At 47.8% G+C, this 14,995-nt stretch overlaps 1 protein-coding gene across 7 annotated transcripts in view; it reads right to left on the bottom strand.

The window, feature by feature from the left end:
* The window catches only part of LOC309647105 (uncharacterized protein), a 408,982-nt gene that overhangs the window by 166,587 nt on the left and 227,400 nt on the right, over positions 1–14,995 (bottom strand). Inside the window, exon 6 of one of the 7 annotated variants that reach the window (XM_082434112.1) lies at positions 2,595–3,199. The exons of the other annotated variants lie outside the window; for them this stretch is intronic. The gene's annotated coding sequence lies outside the window, so the exon portion shown is untranslated. Of the gene's footprint in view, positions 1–2,594; positions 3,200–14,995 lie in introns of those variants that run through there. 7 annotated transcript variants of the gene reach the window in all.

Raw genomic sequence — 14,995 nt, 5'->3', positions numbered from 1 at the left:
TTAACAACATCCATATGTTTGATCCAGTGATTTCACTTCTGAGAGTCTCTTGAGATGCAGGATATAGGAGAAGGAAAGCTTCATTTACAGAAGGGAAAAAAGTAAGTAACCTATGGTTCACCAACAACCACATGGACAAAAGCGAATTAAAAAGAAGTAGTTGAAAACGTTTTGAAATAACGTGAACAATGCTTGCCAAAAAAGGCAAATGGAAGAAAAATGCAACGCTCCTTAAGATAACCACTATGGAAAAACTTTGCATTGAAACAACACCAATGGTTTATAGTGCACTGATAATGAAAATTTCTATGATGCTCCCAAAGGTCATGACGGTACATTTAGCTTAGCTTTTTTCGTCTTTTCCCAATTTCTTATAAGATTTTGATATTATTTTTTTTTTTAAAAGAAAGGTCTATGAATCCGCTACCTGGGAAAGAAAAGACAAAAACAGGCGGCAAAGCCAGCCAGCTAATAACAATAGCACCACATCCACCTCCACCACCATTTCTTAGGAGCTTACTGCATCATGGAAGCCAGGGTTCTTGGTACTCTGATACATTGTTAACTCATTTGGGTAACTCACTGAAAGTCACAGAGCTGCATGGCCCTTCCGGGACATGCAACCAAAGCAACTGCCATCTGAAGCTCTGGCTTATTAGTCAAAAGATACTATTGAGAACAAGAGCCAGTAGTTACCCTAGGCATACAAAGACAGATGGGAAATAGAAGTTCAGAGACCAAGAGAGGCGTTTAAGAACTCATTCACTCACTCACCCACCCAGCAAGCCTTTATTTACTGCTTCCTAGAGGCCGGGCACTGGGGATGGACTTACAAATAAAATGAAACCTCTGACCTTTAAGAGCCCGCAGTCTAGTCTCCCCACAACCCTGTATTTCCAAACTGTGATACTTCTGTTAGTGGAAAGGCACACCAACTGTATAAAAGGCTGGATGGAATAACAGGCTTGAACTGGAACTGTTTCAGCAATCCTGGGCATGTGGTCACCCTAGGTCCCCCTAACAAAGTGAAGCTCCCGGAGGGCAGGAAGCATTCCCCACAAACCACAAGATGATATCTCCCCCCTGCTCACACCACCCATGTTACCTCACTTAAGCTGAATTTGGGGGTCAGGGAATTTATTTCTGACTCTCCCTCCCACCCTACCTCCAGGACATCAAGCATTTCAGTTCAAGGATCTGTGAATCATAGGTCAGGTTGACTCACTTCTTAAAGTTTCCAGGTTGTGAATTACAACCTCACTGACCTGTTGAAGGAGGATCAAATTAGGGAGAGACAACTGCAACCTGCTCTGCATTTATCTGCAACAATGTAAACCAGATTCACAAGTAGCTTATTGAAAGGGGGGGGGGGGGGCGGGGCAGGGTCCGGGGGGTGGGGGGGTGGGGGGGTGTGGGGTGGGCAGCTGCTGAAAAATTTGCAGCGAGTGAGGGTTGGTAAATGGAAATCACCCATCATTCCTTTGTATTTTTTTCCCTAATTTAAGATATGTACGGTGTTAATGATATTCTTTCATTGTGCTTTTTGTTTTCTTTTGGCTCACGTGGAAAATGTTTATGTTAGGCTTCTGGAAGCTCAGTTACAGATTCAGAGCCTATAAAATTATGTTCTTCCATTTAAGAAAGGGAAAGGGAAGGAAGGTGACAAGGGCTGAGCACCTACGCAGAGTCTTCTCATAGAAGACCCAGCAGCGCAGGAAGCAGAGGCTGGAGAGGTGGAGTCACCTGCCCCAGGAGCTCTCAGGAGAAGAGTATCACAGACTGCCTCATTCCCATACAGACCTGCTCAACCAGGGAACGCTTAGCCCAAGGGGTGTTCAGAAACAGAAGCTCACAGTAGAGGTGCAAAACCCTGTTGGGAACAGGAAAACCAAACCCCCAGAGACCTTGTGGGCTAGGGCTCCCACGCAGCTTTCACACCCATTCACCCTGACCTTTCACCTGCAGAACCCCTGCTCTCTCCAGACTGATGTGTAATGCCAAGATAAGGGGCCAGAACTCTCGCCCCCCCGTGGGAAAGCCTTCCTGCGACCCCCAGGGAAACCCACTGGGGTGTGATTCAGCCCCTGTGACCCCTGTGGTGCTGCCTCTCCAAGCAGGGGAATACGCGATCAACCCAGCCTCGGGGCTCAGGGGGGAAACTCTCTACTGATGAATCATGGCAGCGCAGAGCCTTCTCTGGGCCTCCCTGGGAACCCACTGAAAGACTTGGTGTGTGTCACCAGGGGCCAAGGCAGCTGCACAATTCTCGTGTGAAATGAGACCATTTCATGGGTTTTGGTGGTCTCTTAAGATGCCTCATCAGTTCATGAGATGATCTATCCGCAGGTGACAGGGCTCAGAAATGTCAGGTGAAACATTCACAAGTGAGTGTGTTTTTTTAACTTTTTTATAAAGTGGATACTTGGCTAATTTGGAATCATAATATTAATAGATGGAAACTCAGAGAAGGTTTGGGACTTGCCTAAGGACACAGAGCTGGAACTAGACAAACCTGCAGGTAGAACTCAGGGGTCCATAACCCCCTTCCCCTACACCACCCTGCCTTGCTTAGAATGAGAAGACCACACAAAGCAAAGGAAAAAATATATACATTTTAATTGGATAATAAAGTAATAAGAAAGAAGAGTAAGACCCGAAGTCAGTACGTTCCTGGCAATCGTGGATTGTTCACGACATCTAAGAGCTCTGGGCCAAATCTCTATTTTAAAATTTTAAAAAATATATTTTAATTAAAATATAATAAAATATATTTAATTAATTAAAATGAAAATTTAAATATAGTTTTAAATATCCCCTTTCCCATTCCGACACAAAGCGGCATGTAAACTAACATATTCTGTAGGTCAACCTGGTGGTACTGTCTAAACCCTATTATTCCGACTCCAAGAGCTGAAAGAGGTTCACTGAGCCCATTGTACAGATGAGAAGAGTAAGATATAGGGAGAGGAGATGACCTGTCCAATGAAACCCAGTCAGCTAGGGGCAGAGCCGACACCGGCTCTAACATCACTCCCATATCCAGACCTGTGGAATCCCCAGGGCAGAGCGCACTTCCTGGGCTTCTGCAGACAAGGGCGTTCAGGTGCCTCCGGCAATCCTGAGCGTCTCACGTGAGTCTGTCCACAGGTTTGGCATAATCTCCAAGGCAGGTGGCTGATTTTCATGAAATGTATTGTAGCTACCAAAAGACAGCAGTGGACATGGTTAGTTTGTCAACGTGTACAGGAGAAGGGATCCTGTACTATAAGGAGCATGGAAGCAGCTAAAGAGTGGATTCATTTGGTCCAAATAAAAGGTATTCTATCCACACAATGTAATAAAACTATGTAGCAGTTACAAAGGGTAAGGCAGCTGAAACGGATAGCACTCCTTGATATACGGCTGAGTTTGAGAAGGCAAGTTGAAAAAAATCTGTTTATCAAAAACAGTACTCTGTGTGTGTGTGTGTGTGTGTGTTTGTGTGTGTGTGTGTGTGTGTGTGTGAATGCACTGGCAAGGTCTGCAAGGATGTGTTCCAAAGTGATAACCTAAGCAGAGGGGATGAGGAAACTAGAATTGGGGGCGGTGATCAAAAAGGACATTAGCCTTATTTGGAAAGATTTTTTTTTCCCAAGGTGAAAACATTCAGTTACTAGTTATGTAATAAGTGATTGATTTTTGAAAAAGAGAAAAATAGAAATAGGATATTATTCATTCATCTGTCTATTCACTCAACTATCTGAGCACCAACTACGCACCAGGAATAAAACAAGATGAAAAATACAGCCCCTGCCCACAAGGAGCTTATACTCTAACGGGTGAGCGGGGAGGTTTGCTGGCTTGGTGTGCACAATCAGGTATGTTACATGTGCTCTGGTGAAAGAAGAAGACAGCACAGAGTGGGGAAAATGAAGTGATTTCCATGTTTCATGGCAGATCCAGCAGCGAAACAGAATCATCAGTAAATTCTGCCGAGACCTGCCATCTTGAAACAAAAGGACCACGACACCACTTTGCAAATGGACAAACCTCCAGTAATTTTAAAAGAATCTCAACTGTCTTTGACTTCGGTTAGAGTTCACAGAGGAATATGATAGTACCAGGAATAGTTTGTAGGTCCCCAAAATTGAACCTTCTTCACAGAGGGAGATGGTTTTGCTGCTTTTTAAAGGCACCGACTCTTTGGCTGTTTTTATCAGTACATATGGTTTACTCTGCTAGGCTAGAGCATCCACTCATTCTCCCATCCGCCAAAATTGCTGTTTTGATTTGAAATTCCAAAAATAACTCATGAGAAGCCTGCAGTGTGAGAGGAAGATGGTCGCACACAGCTCCAGGGAGGAAAAGAGAAAGCATTTGATTTGAATTACCGAAGAGCTGAAATTGGGTGCAACTTGTAACAACTGCTATATAATTAGCCAACCTAGCGGAATCCTTTCAAAACCAAGGCAGTTCAACAAGGAAGTTTAATTGAAAAGAAAATTTCCAGACCAACTATTCTGTCAAAACCACCTTAAATGAAGATAGCTCAGCACTGACCAAATCACCAGTAAAAGGTATTATGTGTTTTGGGGGAGGGGGTGAAAGGGAGGGGTGTGCGCTCCTATACGAGGGAAATGCGGTGATGTTCTAGGCTCCCTTTTCCAGTTTCATGTGTCTTCTAGTCACGGGGCAAAAGGATTCACTTCTCTCTAGGTCAGTGTTACTGCTGGGACCACCCCCTTTGTGAAGTGTTTCCCAGTTTCCTGAAAAGAAGAAGCCAGGATCAAAATCTCGGAGATAAAGAGGGGGAGAGAAGAGAAGATGACACTCACCACCCAAACGTGCTCATTAAGAGCAGACCCAGCCCATTCCAGGAGGACCACACTCGTCCATGGGCTCGTGGGGGACCACAGTGACCGGAAATGACCTTCACCCTTGGACTTTCACCTTTGTCACTTACTAGCTTTGTAACATCTGCCAAGTTGTTTAACGTCTCTGAGTAGCAGTTTCCTCATTTAAAAAATAAAAAAAAGGATTACCCTTGCGCACCTCAGTGGATGGTGAGGAAGACGAACTGTGTTAAGCTGCTGCCTGGGGTCGGAGCTGGAATCTGTGTGTGAGAGACCTAGCGCTCCATGGATGGGGGTCTGGTACCGCGTGCTGGGGGGTGGGGAGGGGTGGGAAGGACCAGCAGGTGCTTCCTTGGTGCTCAGAATGGGCTGGCCACAGGCCAGCAGCACCAGCATCGCCTGGGAGCTCAGCACTAGTGCAGAATCTCAGCCCCACGCGGATGAACTGACACAGAATCTGCATTTAATAAGGGCTCCTGGAAGTTTATGTGTGGCTCAAATTTGATGGCCTCAGCCATCGCTCGGGTGTGTGATTCTGCACCTGGTGACCCGAAGCAAGAGAAAGTGTTCTTAAGGCTGCCCTTCAAGGGGGAGAAGCGGGTTCCCCAGAGGGCCACCTGTGGTGTGAACCATTTCTGGACTCTGCCCCCCAGCCTTCCTGCCTGCAGGGGGGGACATCAAGGCAGAGCCCAGGGCCTCCTGAAACCAAGGCATTCTCCACCGACCAGGCTGGACTACTCTGGGGTCCAAAGGCATGTTATCATGGATGTCCCCATGTCATCACACATGCCCGGGGAATAGGCCCTGTGTGCGAAGAGGACAATGGCAGTAGCTGGTAACAAGCGAATGGGAGTGGAGGCCTCAGGAGGGTGGGAAAGAATGACAGATCATGGAGCTCTAAGACACAGATGCGTCCAGTAAAAAAGGCGACACTAGACACACACGGATTGTCTTGTATATGCATAGACCATCTCTAGAATGACAGACAAGACTCTTCTGACACTGACTGCCTCCTGCAAGGAAGACCTGTTGGCTGGGGAAGTGGAAGTTGAGGGGGACATTTTACTTTCACTGCATATCTTTCTGGACCTTTTGACTTTTTTCAGTGGTGTGACTGTATGCCAAGGAAGGAAGGGAGGGAGGGAAGGAAGGGAGGGAGGGAAGGAAAGAGAGAAGGAAAGAAGGAAAGTAAAGGGAGGGAGGGACGTTCAATTAAAAAAAAAAAAAAAGAAAAAACATAGTTGAGTCACTTGTTACACAGGGTTAGGTTTAAAAGTCCTCCCAGGAAATTCAGGCCATCAAGCCATCGTTTTTGCTTAAAGCCGCACCACTTAGCCTGTGACCCTTTCTTCAGGCTGACCACACACCCAGCACGCCTATGTCTGAAAATGCTCAGAAATGTGGAGGAATTCAGCGAGGGGACCTCCTGTGTGGCAGACCTGCTCGCCCCTGACTCCATCTCCCCAGCCCTCGGGCTTCTCTGCAGACCGGGGTGTTCACCTTGTCTATTTGCCTCACACCAACAGACACTAGAGATACCCCACTCTCTAAAAACCCCAGCAGCTCCTGATTCCAGCTCACTTAGTTAGGCAAGGAAAAATCTCTTCCAGAAGATTCTTAAGCCCTGGTTTCCAGAGATTTCCAGTGACTAAAATGGAGTCGGGAGACATAACGCTTATACTTTGTGTGAATGTGTAAGTGCAAATTGAGATAAGAAACAAAATGTCAGGTAATGTGGAAAACCCTGAGTATGGAATAAGCAGCACTGGCTGTGCTCAGTTTATAAGGCATTTCCTACATCCTTACTGGGAGGAATGATCGTAGAAACCTGATGTTAAACATGAGGATTGAGGCCCAGCAAGGTTAGTGGTGAAATCAGCAGTGAAATGCTGTACCTTTGCTGTCCCCGGGCACACCCTTCCTTTCATGCTCCAGTGTCCCAGCCACCTTCAGAAATGATCCACACATTTACTGGTGCTGGAAACACTATGCTATGTTTTTATGGCTGGTGGCTGGAAGCTATTTCTTTACCAAAAGTATCACTGGGTCTTCAGCTGAAACTTTATTCTACTGGTTAGGAGAGTAATGATGGTGTTCCCTTGAGCCACGTGGCTACTGATGATGTCTAGCTGGATGGATAAGGGGCCAGCTCTCGAATCAGAAACTCTTGGGTTGTGTCCCTGCTACTCGTAGCTGTCTGACATTTGGTAAGTGGATCTCTCTGAGCCTCTGGTTTCTTCGTTTTTTAAAATGGCAACAACAACTAATACTTATCAAGTGTGAACTGTGTGTGTACTCTAAGCCAGTGTTATTCTAAGCATTTTATCAACTCACTGAGTACTTGTAACATACCATTGTTGTTCTTGGTGTACAAATGAGAAAGTTGAGGCACAGAAAGGTTAAGTATCTTGCCCAAGGTCACACAGCTAATAAATGTCATCACTGGGATTCCATAGGTGGTTTGACTGGAGCCCATGCTTCAACCATCACAAAAAAATGCTCTCACGAGGCTGTCGGGGGTGTGTGTGTGTGTGTTACAAGATCATAAAAATAAAATGCTTACCGGGCTACCTGACACTGAGTAAGTGCTCAATAAATTACAGAAGTTAACCATTACAAGTTAATTTCTTTGGTTAAGCACAAACACAAGGGTTACTATAGCACACACGTGGCTGACGATGAGGAGGCTGCTGCCTGCGATGGTACTATTCTTGGACTGGTGTCCTTCCCCACCTGTCCTCAGCCGGCCTTCTGCCTTGGAATCACGGCACAGGCAGGAACAGTGGTGCTCTGCCCTTGAGTCTCTATACTGACCTCTTCCATGGGGAGCTCGTACAGAAATCTAAGTAGGGGCAGCTGTGGGGGACCAGGTCTGATGTGCACTTGCCAAGAAGAACGACAGATTCCGAAACGAGGTGCCCAGTTCTAACTCCAAGGCTATAGACGTGTGCTTCTGAAATTCTCCACAAATGGTTCATCACACAGAACTGGGGGGGAAGATCCCTCATAGAGAAGAGGCAGCGTGCACTCAAAAAACTGGCACAATCAGAGATCTGGCATGGAAGACTCTACGGGTGGCGGAGTAACTGTCCGATGCACTCTTCATCCTCACGCAGACGGTCCGTGTTCTGTTCGGGTCCCGAGCAGGCAGCAATACCCACGGAAGAGGCGTTCCTATTACCTCTGTCAGAGGCTGGCTTAGGAGGACATCTGGCCCCATCTGGCCAATGAGACATAAGGGGAAGTCAACTGGAGATTTCTGGGGAAATTTTCTTCCCTAAGAGAAGATAGAGAGTTGCAGTGAAAGACCCCCTTTTCCTGCCTGACATTCTTCCTGCTCAAAATGCTCTTATGAGATAAGGTGACGACTGCAGCAGAAAAGGGCGTCTCAGAGAAGCAAATCCCGTGTCCGGATGTGCCTGAGCCATCAAAGGCATCCTTCTGATACACCTGACAACACCAGGTGCTGGGAGGGACATGGGGAAACAGAAACCCCTGAGCACCACTGGTGGAAAGGCAAACAGGTACAGTCATTCTGGAAAACAATCTGGCAGTACTTGTGAAATGAAGTCTGAGTGGCACAATGACTCACCCATCCCAGCCCTGGATCTGTACCAGAGAAACTCTCCCACAGGCCACCCAGGGACAGATGTGAGGTGTTCATCACTGAACTTGGCTGGGCTTCCCTAACGTCTGTCAGCAGGGGACGAAGGAAATAAACAAGGCAGGGCCTACAGCAAGGGGAGGGTAGACGCAGCCCCTCACATGAGCTAGGTGCACACAGACCAACAAGAGTGGATCTAAAAAAAGACAGTACTGAGTAAAAAGAAAAACAGAGGGAGATCTGTAACAGGATCCTGTTTGTCAAAATGAAAAACAGATACCTAATCAGAACAGAACAGTAGGTACCATCTGGGGCACGGAGCAAACACGCTGGAAGTAGTAGGAAGGAGTCTGACAGTTTCTTCCCAATGGAGGGCTGATCTCTCTCTATAACTTCCCATAATCCCAGGAAGGATACAATGCCGTATGTGACTGTCACATCGCAGATTGTCACTGCTGGCCTTAAGGTGGCCCCCTCTTCTCCATCATGATCCCCCAGAAGTCTGGGCAAGATTTGGTGGCCCAGAAATACCATGTGTCCCTGAGCGCCATTTTCTTTCCAGTTTTGCCCCTAAATGCATCAGGTTCTAAAAAACCCCTTCCCCGCACACCACCCCCTTCTCTCCTCCTGGAACATGTCTTTGAAATACATTCCCCAAATAGGGACACAAGGTCAAAGTGATGCTTTGATAACTCCTGGCAAATAGTTTTGCCCAAAGAACGATATATGCCACCACTAGCCATGGAGGCGCGTGCCAGGCTCCTTACCAATTCTTAGAATAAATTCCAAATCCTATTATTCTAGCTCTTAGTGACTTGTGGGGAATGGTCGCCACAGTCACACTGTTCTGGTGAGCGTTACTTTTCCCCCCGACTTCCCTGACGCTCTGTTTTCCTCTTATGAGATCTGTCTGCACGCAGAGTGACCGCTCTCACACAGGCAGTTCTGAAGAGTGCAGGGGGATAATGGGAAAGTTGGGGTGGGAGGAGTAGCAGCCTAAGCCCACCTGGGAAAGAAGGAAACACAGAGGAATAACAATGGAAACGTTTGCATGAAAAACTGCAGTTTAAAAGTCCTACCTCCACTGAGAAAGTAACTCTATAAAATGTCTGCACATACCTGAGGGATGGAAGGGAACATGCAGGGGTGAAAATCAGAGCTGGAATGTGGTGGATGACGGCTCTGGGGGGTTCCGGGCATTCTTTAGAATTTTTCTTTAACTTCCCTGGTGGCTCCTGCTCGCCCCTGACTCCATCTCCCCAGCCCTCAGGCTTCTCTGCAGACCGGGGTGTTCACCGAGCACTCCTCTGCCCTCAGTCAGGCTAATTCCTACGCCTCCCTCCCGGCTCAACTTCAACATCAGTATCCCTGGGAAGCATCCCCCTGCCTCCGAGAGCTGATTCGCTGCCTGCTCTCACCCTACCCAGACATCCTGTGCTTCTCTGGTCCCAGGGTCTGTAACAGCGATGGCTTGAGCTGGGCTGCTTCAACACTGACCTTTTGATTAGAAGCTTAGCATTTCATTTCAGGGAGTGGACAGAAACACCTGGACGGTACCAGCCGTGGCAAGACAGTCTGGCCTGGGAGAGGGGAGAGCCAGGGCGGACAATGAAGAGAGGGAGAGATCCTTAGCTGATCTCGCTCTGGTTTCTCCCCTTCTACTCCCTACCCCTGCCTGCACCACCGATCCAACCAATTCTTTAAAAACTTGTTTCTCAAGTGCCTGTTATCGCCAAGACACTGTGATGCGGAATTGCAACACCAAGGCCATTCTTTGAGTGTCAAACTTAGGTAGGGAGTCAAAGCTTTGACATGAGGAATGTCAGATAACTGTGGAGGAATGGAGTGAAAGATAACGAGACAAGACAGTGGAAGATGGATGGCGTGTGGGCACTGTATGGGATGGGGGCAGGAGGGCAGGTCCCTGTGGGCTGCAAAGGGAAGTCCTCTGAGAACCCAGATGTGAAGGATGGCCATTGGGTAGGCGAGTGGGTGAGGGGCGGCAGCACTTAGGAGGCGACGGGCTGGATGCGGGGAGGGGTATCGCATGCTAACGTCAGCTGAGGAGCCCCTGGAGTCTAGAACAGAAAGAAAACATCTGGGAGTCCTAGGAGGGTGTGGCAGGGCCAGCATTCTGAGGACCCTGAAAGCAAGGCAGAGGAATCAGTGCTGGGAAGGACAGAGTGGGGACTGCAGACAGTCCTGTGGCCGATGAGAGAAGTTTATGGGGAGACGGGTCTGGGGGCAGCCCTCAGGGCGGACTAGAGAGAGAACCCAGTTAGTAAACCCCTCTGAAGGCACAGCGGGGAGGGAGGCACAGGGTACCGGACCTTCACATCCCATCACGGCTGCCGTCACCCACCCATCAGAGCACACTTCCCCGTGACCCCAGGTAGGACCTCAGAATTTTTTGCCACTTGGGGATCCTGGCAGCCCCTACCAATCCACCCAGGGTGACAGGTCAAATCTCTTTGCCTCGCAGGTCCTATCAGTCAGGTGATGTTTCGGTGCACTAACTCACAGCCTCAAATTCCAGTGTCTTAAAACGGTGAGGGTTCATGGCTGGCTCATTCAGGCTCTATGCCCATCAGAGTCAGAGACGGATGTCAGTGCCAGCACCGCCCAGACCAGGCTGACACGGCAGCCCCTACACTGCTGGGTGCCAGGGCCGGATGGGGGGGGAGGGGAGAGAGAGAGAGAGAGAGAGAGAGAGAGAGAGAGGCACCTGGAAAGTCTCTCACTAGCGTTTCACGTGAAGGCCAGAAAAGGCAAGTCCGTCTGCTTGCTACTCGTTGGCCAGAACTGGTCACAGCAGGCCAGGCAGTGGAATCCTAATCTCCAAAGGGCAGAGAGTCAGAAAAAAACGAATGGCCTGAGCAGGTCCCCTTTCAGAGAACGTGGAATTTACTGTCCATTCATTCAACCAGCAAGAATTTATTTTAACATGTTTAAAAACATTTATGAAGTGCCAAACACCCTCAAATACTGCCATTTCCGTGGGTCCTTTTAACAACCCCGTGAGGTAGAAATCCTTATTCTCAGTTTATAAGTGAGGGAGGTGTGGGGCTCAAAGAGGTTGAGGTGCTCAGATGGTACGGCCTGGACCTGGCTCCACAGTCCAGGCTCTCCTCCCAACACCACGGTGATTCCGTACAGTTCCCAGGGGAAGAAGGGAGTGATTCCAGAAGCCTTAAGGCAGAGTGGGTAAGACAAGGGTTCTAGAGGCAAGTCATCTGGGGGTACATCCTGGCTCCACTCCTCCACTCCTTAGCCGTGAACAAGCTACTTATCGTCCCGCGCCTCAGTTTCCTTTTCTGCAAACTGGCCCAATACTCATAGTACCCGCCATCACAGTGCTGGGACCACTAAGGGGGATATTGCGCGTGAAGCCCCTGAAGGCGTTTCTAGCACAGAATCAGTCGCCAACCAAGGCCAGTTATGATACTAACATGCCCACCTTACTACAAGGACATGGAACACAGCTCAGGGAGGACACAGGTTTTGGAACCCAGAGACCATCTACTTTCCAATATGTCACCTGGCCTCCGAGGTGAGGTGCACTGCTGACAGGGCCGCTGGTCTATGCCCAGGGGGGAGAGGCCATCCAGCACTGGAGTAAGCGCCACTCTGCCTCGGGGCGTGCCCTGCACCCTCCCTCCCTTTCCCATTAGCTTCTTTTATTTCCTTCCTAGTACTTGGCACTCTCTGAAAGTGTCTTCCTGTGTGTGTGTATCTGCCATCTTGCTAACTGCCTGTCTCTCCAAGTAGGAGCTGAGCTCTGCATCTGCCTTGTTCAGAGTGCCGGGCACCTAGTAGGGTGCCCAGCAGGTATCTGTGGAATGAATGGATCAATGAATAAACGTAAGTTCCCTGAGGGCGGGGGCTATGTCGGCTTTACATCAGTGCCCCCAATGCATACAATACCCAGCACGTAGTACCGCACAAGGAGCTACAGAGAAGTCCGCCAGCTCTTCCTGCCTCAGCTTCAGGGAGTGATGCAGCCCTCTTTCCCCTGCTGGAGACTAAGCTGAAGACTGGCCTTGCCATGTGCAAAGTCTATTTATTGTTAACAGTTTTGACCCCGAGACCCTCGTTCCCTTCCTTCCCTCCCCTCAGGGCTTGGGACTGGATATCCGACGGGCATGAGGACAAGACCAAATGGAATAGAAGCCAGAATGAAAGAGAGATGAGGGAGAGACCGCCGGGGGGATATCACAAACCCGCGCACATGCGCATGAGTTGTGAATGCTGGCTCTAGTCTGGATGCTTCAAGGAACTTGCCGTGTGACCATGGGTGAGTCATTCTCCCTCCGGGCCTCAGCCTCCCTGGTGGTAAAACCTGACCATCGGAGAAGAACATTTTTCAGCGTGCTTCCAGACTGAAAATGCTAGGAACAAGAAATCACCTAGGGCTGTACTTCTGAGAGCAGGGACCATGGGATTGGAGTTTCTTCATGGCTTCTGTAGGCCTAGCATACAGCATATCAAATATATTAAACCTACCCAGATTCCACTAAAAAAAAAAAAATTCCCCTGTAACTGCAAAAGTTGAGTAGAACTTGATAAGCTGCTATAAAGTTACATACAAACAGGTAACACTGTTTCCGTTTTGCAGCTTCCTTTTTATATTTTGATACTAATAATTGTACCTGTTGGCTTTCTACCTTGTTTGTAGGAGCCTGAAATACTGACAGGTCCCAGGCACTCTGCTTTTAGTGCTTTCCTAGTCAAATGGACCTATCTGAGATGTACGGTGAAAATGCCTTTTTCCAGGCATCACCACTCCCCAACCCCCAACGCCCCCTGCCAAGACGCTGAATCAGAAAATCGGGTGGAGGAGCCTAGGAACCTGCACTTTAGCAAGATTCCCAGGTGATCATTTGCAAACGAAAGTTTGAAAACCACTGCCATAAAAAGAAGCTGAGAAAAGGACCTAGGGTAGGTAATTCTGGAGGACAAAGGAAGGTTGTGAAGGGGACCGAAGAAGGGGAGGCGAAACAGAGATGACAGTGCAGTGGCTCCTGTTTTGCATGCGTGCACATCGCTTCTGCCCACGTGCGCCCTGCGTGTTCCGCCAGTGTAAACACGCTTTGCAAAACCCTGACTCACCCTCTACGGAGCCCCTCCCCTAGTCCTGGAAAAACTGATACTCCCACTCAGGCAGCCTGGGTCTGCATCCGCTTTCGTGATTTGCGGGAAGAGAGCATTTCCAGCACGTTGACTGCAAGGCTTGAAGACCGAAACCACCGCTACAAAGCACTGGTACTGCAGAAGGATATATAAATAGTGTTGTCACCCAGATGTTTGCTGCCATTGGTTCTGCCTTTGGTTAGTGACAGACTCTGGCTCCAGCAGTCCTAACCCACTCATGGGGAGGGAGGTTTTGTTTAATGTCGAGCCACACGCACAAGTGCTACACAGGTGCTTGTGGGTGTGCGTGAACACACACACACACACACCAAACATTATTTGCAGGTGTCTTTTAAGTTTCTGCAATGATTAGAGATGTAGCCCAGTCAGCAGAAGTCATCTGGACTGTAATGCTGAATGCTAGTTTCCATAGTATTGGGAAGATGCCAGGCTAAAAGGGGTTGGCAAAGGAGTGAACTGATACGAAGGACCAAGTACTGTGCTGGGGTTTTCCCAGCTACGTTTCATATCAATTGATCTGGGAGAAGATTATCAGTTCCATTCTTCTGATGAGGAAACCAAGACACAGAAAAGATCTGTGACTTGCCCACCATCCTGTAAGATTGAACTCTGATCTGGCTAACCCCAAAGTTCATGTTCAATGAGTTATGCAGTGCTGCCTTAAAATTCATAAGCCGCAAGCATGGCAGGGAGGGAAAAGGAGGGTCTGTTTTAGAGAGAGGGCAGGCGAAGGAAACTGATCTCTCCAATCAGTGAGAAAACCAAAATAATTCCTTAAAAATTTAATTCACAAACAATAAATGGTCATTGGGAAAAATAAATCACAGATAAGCAGTAAGAAAAAAAACGCAAATAATCACATCCTCCCCAAAATAATGGTGGTGTTTATATTTTTTATATTAGTTTCTTCTTCCCACCAAATAACATATTTTTTCTAGCCTACAAATAAAATGATACAATTTTTGCAATTTTATCAACAGTTTTATAATACTGATGTTTTTTTAAAACATGGGTAATTAGTGATACCTATCCAATCCTAATCTTCTGTGAATTTATGTCAATCCGTATTTCTTCCCAGATTCTAAGAGGGAGAGAGAAAAACCTTTCACTTCTTTGTTGTTTGTTTCCTGTTGTCTGTTCATCAGCCACTAATGCATTTCAGAAGGATTAAAGAGTGTTCTGTCTAAGTCCTTTGTTCTGCTGGATGATGCAGCCTTAGAAAACATACCAAAAAAAAAAAATCAGGTTGGTCTCTTCCTCCCCATAGATGAAAATGGAGCATAGGTTTTTGCACCAACTGAGAAAATGATCCAAAAAAAAAAAAAAAAGTGTCTTAATACCAAGGGGAAATGCAGCTGTAGTATGCAGAAGGGTCTGAGTCAGGATCTCCCACTGCCGCCTTCCCCCA

This window comes from Balaenoptera physalus, assembly GCF_965194825.1.
Source record: "Balaenoptera physalus genome assembly, chromosome: 17".
Classification (NCBI taxonomy): Eukaryota; Metazoa; Chordata; class Mammalia; order Artiodactyla; family Balaenopteridae; genus Balaenoptera; species Balaenoptera physalus.
The sequence above is the reverse complement of the archived record's forward strand: the minus strand, read 5'-3'. Positions and strand labels throughout refer to the sequence as shown.